The 7,791-nt window shown below is 39.2% G+C and overlaps 1 pseudogene; it reads left to right on the top strand.

Annotated features, from left to right (window-relative positions):
• Positions 1 to 3,926: 3,926 nt before the first annotated feature.
• LOC119045431 (intersectin-1-like) lies at positions 3,927 to 7,577 on the top strand (annotated as a pseudogene).
• Positions 7,578 to 7,791: the final 214 nt, after the last annotated feature.

Raw genomic sequence — 7,791 nt, 5'->3', positions numbered from 1 at the left:
CAGTTTGGCAAAATGTTTGGTAAAATTCACCTGTGAAGCCATCTTGTCCAGAGCTTTTGTTTGTTGGAAGTCTTCTGATTACTGATTCAATTTCACTAGGTATAATCTGCCTATTCTCATTTTGATTCTTCCTGATTTAGTTTTGGAAGACTGCATGTTTCCAGGAATTTATCCAGATTGTCCAGTTTGTTCATATATACTTGCTCATAATATTTTCTTACAATCCTTTGCATTTCTTTGGTGTCAGCTGTTACTTCTCCTCTTTCATTTCTGATTTTACTTATTTGGGTCCTTTCTCTTTTTTTCTTGCTGAGTCTGGTTAAAGGTTTGTCAGTCTTGTTTATCTTTTCAAAGAATCAGCTCTTGGATTTACTGATCTTTTATACCATTTTTCTACTCTATTTTGTTTATTTCTGATCTTTATTATTTCCTTCCTTCTACTGGCTTTGGGGTTTGTCATTCTTTTTTCAATTACCTTTAACTGTTTATCTGCACTTTTTTTGTTGTCATTATTTGAGATAGGCTTGTAATGCTATGAATTTCCCTCTTAGGACTGCTTTCCCAAGTCCCACAGATTTTGTATTGTAGTGTCCTTATTTTCATTTGTTTCAAGGTATATTTGATTTCATTCTTGATCTCATAGTTGACCTATTCATTGTTTAATAACATATTATTTAGCTCCTATGCCTTTGCATGTTCTGTGGTGTCCTTTTTGTGATTGATTTCTAGTTTCATAGTATTGTGGTCAGAGAAGATGCTTGATATGATTTCATCTTAAGTTTATTGAAACTTGTTTTGTGTGCTAACATATGATATCCTAGAAAGCATTCTATGTGCACTTAAACAGTATGTATATTTTTCTGTTTTGAGGGAAAATTCTCTGAAGATATCAATTAAATCCATTTCATCTAGTATGTTGTTTAAGGCTGCAGTATCCTTGTTAATTTTCTGCCTGGAAGATCTATCCATTGAGTAAGTGAGGTAATAAAATCCCAGACTATGACTGTATTTCTATCATGATCTCCTTTTATATCCATCAAAATTTGCGGATGACATGATATGTACATATAGTACTTCAAAGATTCCACCAAGAAACTGCTAGAATTGATCAATGAACTCAGCAAAGTAGTAGGATACAAAATTAATATCCAGAAATCAGTTGCATTTTATATGCCATTAATGAAATAACAGAAAAGGGAACTAAGAAAACAATCTCATTCACAAGTGCTTCAAAAATAATCAAATACCTAGAAATAAATCTAACCAAGGATCCAAAAGACCTATACTCAGAGAATTATAAGACACTGAAGAAAGAAATTGGAGAAGACATAAATAAATGTAAGCACACAAAGTGTTCATGGATAGGAAGAATTAACATTATTTTAAAAATGTCCATACTAAGTAATGCAATCTATAGATTCAATGCAATTCCTATCAAGATTACAATGATGGCTCTGACTGGTGTGGCTTCAGTGGATTGAATGCTGACCTGTGAACCAAAAGGTCACTGGTTTGATTCCCAATCAGGGCACATGCCCGGGTTATGGGCCATGTCTCTTGTAGAGGGCACACAATGGGCAATCACACATTGATGTTTCTCTCCCTCTCTTTCTCCCTTCTTTCCCCTCTCTCTAAAAATAAGTAAATAAACCTTTTTAAAAACCCTTAAATAAAGATTCCCAATGATGTATTTCACAGACCTAGAACAAATATTTCAAAAATTTGTATGGAACCACAAAAGGCCCCGCATAGCAACAATGATTCTGAGAAAGAATGAAATTAGAGAAACCATACTATCTGATACCAAACTATACTATAAGAACATAGTAATCAAAACAGCATGGTGCTAGCATAAGAACAGACACATAGATAAATCAATGGAACAGAATAGAGAGCCCAGAAATAAACCCACACTTTTATAGTCAATTAATATTTGATAGAGGAAGCAAGTGTATACAATGGGCTAAAAATAGTTTATTTAATAAACTATTAAATAAACATGCTGAGAAAATTGGACAGATATGTGTAGAAAAAGGAAACCAGACCATCTTCTTATATTATATACAACAATAAATTCAAAATGGATCAAATACTTAAATATTATATGCAAAACAATAAAAATCTTAGAAGAAAAGATAGACAGCAAAATATCAGACATTGCTCGAAACAACTTTTTATCACATTATTTCCCTGGACAAGGGAAAGAAAAGAAAAATAAACAAATTGGATTTCATCGAACTAAAAGTTTTTGTATAGCAAAAAAAATCATCAGCAAAATAAAAAGAAAACCCACAGAATGGGAGAACATATTTGCCAATACATCTGATAAGTGGTTCATATATAAAATTTATAAAGTACTTACAAAACTTAACACCTTTTTGTAGGTACTTAACACTTTAAGTACTTACAAAACTTAAAAATAAATAAATAAACAACCAAATTAAAAAATGGACAAAGAATCTTAAGACATTTCTCCATAGAGGACATACACATGGTCAATAGACATATGAAAAAGATACTTAATGTCACTGATCATCAGAGAAATAAAAATTAAAACCACAATGAGATGGTTTTCACAAAGAACATTCAATGGTTTATGAGAAAATGCACTTACTTCAACCCTTTGATATTCTCCCATGTTTTTACATAGGAAGTACATTTTTTTCTAAACCTGTGTGTAACATGCCAGCAGACAGTACAAGCAGAGAACTAGTTTTTCTGGAGACGAACTATACTAAGGACATAACCTTCCACACTTTATGATGAACTGCAAGTTCACATTAAGAGGCAAATCTTTCATTTCAAAATGTTAATCTATATAGTACTTAATAATTGAAGCCTGTGTGATTTAGAGTTCAGAAATGAATTAAGTACAAAAATAGATTCTTTCCCTACTTTTCTTTGATTATGTCTTGGATTGATTGTTATTCATTTTACAATCTTTACCCTCTGGGACTTTGTTCCAAGAGAGTCTGAGAATTATCAATAACTACTGAATTCAATAGCGTTTCTCCTTATCTAAGTTATTTTTGTTGATTAAAATGTTATTAGTAAAATTGAGATTTATATGCACTTTATATTTATGAAGATACTTTAAAATATGTTTATGAATGTATACAACAAAATTTAATATATTTCCACAGTGGAGTTTGGATTTGAATGCAGGGAGTTGGCTCTATAATTCATGTTCTTAGATATTGGGCTAGAAATTCTGCTGTTATAGCAAGGCACATGAGACTTTGTAAATTAGAGATCTACTGGAAATGTCCATATAAGCCTATGATCCTTATTTTTAAAAATATATAATTTATCTGCTCTGTCCTTATAATAGTTAAAAACTCCTCATCTCTTTTATCATCTTTCTGGTTTCTAGTCACCATGTGGAACAAGAAAATGTGCAACCTTCATCATCAGTTTTTTTTTTTTTCTTAAACTCTTATATCCCAAAGAGGATCCTTGGTAGGGTATCTGTTTCATTTGTGGTCCATGTAAAACTCAGGATGATCTGAGACACCTTGTTAAATAAAGCATGGGTGTTTCTAGTGTTCTGTGGGTAAATATAAAAAGAATACTATCTGACCTGGAAATGCCATTTATAATTGTATTTCCACAAAAATTTTATGCACATATGTACTAAAAGATGTAATGGCCCTAGCATCATTACTTTCTATAGTCCCAAACTGGTCACACCAAACATCCATAGAAAGTAAAATGAAAAATAATTGTTGGTTATAGTAATTAGAATTAGAGTCTGGAGTTTACTCTGAAACTCGTAGAGAGGCAGGCAGACAGGATGATGTGTGGGGGACCACAGGCTCCTGTGTCTCTCCCAGCAGCAAGAGAGTAGCATTGGTTTGTCACTGGGGTGGCAGAACAGACCTGCTTGGAGATGAAGCATTGATTAACCAGGTAAAAGTAACAGAACCATGGCACAGTTTCCAACACCTTTTAATGATATCAGACTTGGTGGTGTCTGAGCCATAATTGTAGAGGAAAGAGGAAACACCATTAATAGTCCCATAGTTTACAGCCAATAGCTGTATTTATTACTGGTGATTAAGCTGGAAACTTTATATTTCTGATCTGGGTTACCTCAACTTGTTTTAGCACAGATAGGGGCCCTAGTTGATATGAATAATGATGGGAGAGTGGATCAAGTGGAGTTTTCCATTTCCACGAAACATCAAACTGAAGATGCAAAGGTATCAGCTCCCCTCTGCACTTCCCCTGTCATGCAACAGCAGCCAGTAGTTATTTCCAGTGCACCAGTGTTTGATACAGGATGAATTGCCAGCATGCCACTGCTTCCAGCTGTTGCTCCAGTGCCGATGGGACCCATCCCTGGTGTTGGGATGTCCCCATCCCCTAATACCCTCTCTCCCTTCAGTAGCAGTGTCTCCCCTGGTCAATGGGGCCCCTGTCATACAACCTCTGCCTACATTTGCTCATCCTGTAGCCACATTGCCAAAGAGTTCTTCTTTTAGTAGGTCTGGTCAAGAGTCACAATTAAACTCTAAATTACAGAAGGCACAATCATTTGATGTGCCTAGTGCCTTTCGGTTGGCAGAATGGACTGTTCCCCAGTCATCCCACCTGAAGTACAGGCAGCTCTTCAACAGTCATGACAAAACTATGAGTGGACACAACAGGTCCCCAAGCAACAACAATTCTTATGCAGCCAAGTTTACCACAGGAACAACTGGCTTCAGTATGAAATCTTTCTGACATCGATCAAGATGGAAAACTAGCAGAAGAGTTTATCCTCACTATGCTTCTAATTGATGTACCTATGTCTGGCCAACCACTGCCACCTGCCCTGCCTCCAGAATACATTCCACATTCTTTTAGAAGAGTCTGTCCAGGCAGTGGTGTGTCTGTGAAAAGCTAACCTCGGTAGACCAGAGGTTACCAGAGGGACCCATTTTAGAAGATGAACAACTAGAAAAGAAATTACCTGTCGCCTTTGAAGATAAGCATGGGAACTTTAAGCGTGGCAATCTGGAACTGGAGAAAGGAAGACAGGTATTCCTGGAGCAACAGCGGGAAGAGTAGAGTGCCTGGCCCAGCTGAAGCGCCAGGATCAGGGGTGCAAGCTGCAGCTGGAGCTGGAGCAGCAGCAGCAGGAGGAGTAGTGCAAGGATGTGGAGCAGCAGGAGTAGGCAAAACGAGAACTTGAATGGCAACAACAGCTTGAATGGGAACAAAATGGAACACAAGGACTATTAAACCAAAGCAACAAAGAACAAGAAGATATAGTAGCATTGGAAACAAAGAAAAAGACTTCGGAACCTGAATTAGAAGCACTTAATGATAAAAATCATCAACTTGAAGAAAAGCTTTAAGATACCAGATGTCGACTGACCACCCAAAGGCAAGAAATTGAGAATACAAATAAATCCAGAGAACTGAGAATTGCTGAAATCACCCATCTACAGCAACAGTTACATGAGTCTCAGCAGATGCTGGGAAGGCTTATTCCAGAAAAAAAAAACAAAAAAAAAACCAGATACTCAGTGACAAGTTAAAGCAAGTTCAGCAAAACACTTTGCACAGAGATTCACTCCTTACACTCAAAAAAGCCTTGGAAGCAAAAGAACTGGTTTGTCAGCAGCTCAGAGACCAACTGGATAAAGTTGAGAAAGAAAGTAGATAAAAACTACAGGAGATTGATATTTTCAATAATCAGCTGAAGAAGCTAAGAGAAATACATTATAAGCAGCAGTTCCAGAAATGAAAGCCCATAGAGGCTGAACAACTGAAACAGAAAGAACAAGAGTGAAAGATCATTGAATTAGAAAAGCAAAAAGAAGAAACCCAAAAGTGAGCTCAGGAGAGAGACTAGTACTGCGTTGAGCACACACAGCAGGATGGCCAGTATCAGTGGCCAAGAAATCTCCATGAGGTGGAAAAAACTCAAAAGGGCCCAGAGACGGACAGGGAAGACAGAGTCAAACAGGAAGTGCGAGACAAGCTGGGCTGGCTTTTCCTGCAGGACCGAGAACCAGCTAAGGCAGCTGCCCAAGCTTCCTGGTCCACCGCAGAAAAAGGCCCACTCACAATTTCTGCATAGGAGAATGTAAAAATGGTGTATTTTCCAGCACTGCATGCCTTCAGTCCAGAAGTCACAATGAGATCACGATTCAGCCAAGAGACATAGCTGAGGTGGATGAAAGCCTGACTGGAGAATTGGGATGGCTAGGAGGAGAATTGAAAGGAAAGGCAGGGTTGTTTCCTGCAAACTATGCTGAGGAAATCCCAGAAAATAATGTTCCTGCTCCATGCAAACCAGTGACAGATTTGACCCCCACCCGCGCACTCAAGGTGGCTCTGAGGGAGACCCCTGTGCCTCCATCAGCCACCTCTGCTGAGCCTCCCACAACCCCCAGCAACTGGGCCGACTTCAGCCCCACAGGGCCCACCAGCACGAATGAGAAACCAGAAACAGACCACTGGGCTGCCTGAGCATCCCGGCCCTTTCTCACGGTGCCAAGTGTTAGCCAGGTAAGGCAGAGACGGACTTTCACTCCAGCTACGGCCACTGGCACCTCTCCGTCTCTTGTTTCAGGCCAGAGTAAAAAGGTGGAGGGGCTACAAGCAGAAGCCCTGTATCCTTCCTTGGAGAGCCGTATTTTTTAATAAAAATCATGTCATCACCGTCCTGGAACAGCAAGACATATGGTGGTTTGTAGAAGTTCAAGGTCAGAAGGGTTGGTTCCTCAAATCTTACGTGAAACTCATTTCAGGGTCCATAAAAAAATCAACAAGCATGGATTCTGGTTCTTCCAAAAGCCCTGCTAGCCTAAACAGAGTAGCTTCCCCAGCAGGCAAGCCAGCCAGCCGACTCAGGAGAAGAATTTATTGCCATGTACACTGACAAGAGTTCTGAGCAAGGTGACTTAACATTTCAGCAAGGGGATGTGATTCTGATGACCAAGAAAGATGGTGATTGGTCACCAGGAACAGTGGGCCACAAGCCCAGAGTCTTCCTTCCATTCTAAAGGAGGATCTGGAACTAATGGAAAAACAGAAAGTTTAAGGGGGGAAAAAACCTGAAATTGCCCACGTTATTGCCTTCTACACAGCCACCAGTCCGGAGCAGCTCACCCTGGCCAGTGGGCAGATTTTGATCCGGAAAAAGAACCCTAGTGGAAGGTTGGAAGGAGAGCTGCAAGCACGTGGGGAAAAGCACCAGATAGGCTGGTTCCCAGTGTATTATGTAAAACTTTTAAGCCCTGACAAGTAAAATCACTCCAACTGAGCCACTTAAGCCCACAGTGCTCCCAGCAGTGTTCCAGATAATCGGGATGTGCAACTACACCGCCCAGAATGATGAGGAGCTGGCCCTCAGCGACGGCCAGATCAACATCCTCAACAATGAGAACACTGACTGGTGGAAAGGGAATGTCAGTGGAGAAGGAGGGCTCTTCCCATTCAATCACAGGAAGCTGACCACAGACATGGACCCAAGCCAGCAAGGTTGTCTGCCACCACCTTTAGGCCTGAAGGTCTTCAGAGACTCGCTATTCCATAGTACTGGCCAGAGGGGTGATGGGAGATGCAGCCTTGGTGATGGGTAGAAGAACTCACTGAAAAGCAGTTTACCTCATTTTACCATATTGCATATAATGTCAATGTTGAATTATTACTTGCAGAGACAGGAGCAAAAATTACAAAAATACACAGGGTAGTAGGTCCTTTTATGGCTTTCGTAGTGACTCAAATTGACTTCCCCTCACCTTTGCACAGGTACTTCAATAGTTTTTAAGTATACAATGTAACCTTTTAATAACA

Source organism: Artibeus jamaicensis, unplaced genomic scaffold, assembly GCF_021234435.1.
Source record: "Artibeus jamaicensis isolate MK-2021 breed Jamaican fruit bat unplaced genomic scaffold, CSHL_Jam_final contig_388, whole genome shotgun sequence".
Lineage (NCBI taxonomy): Eukaryota > Metazoa > Chordata > Mammalia > Chiroptera > Phyllostomidae > Artibeus > Artibeus jamaicensis.
Note: the sequence above shows the minus strand (reverse complement) of the source record. Positions and strands in the feature narration are given on the sequence as shown.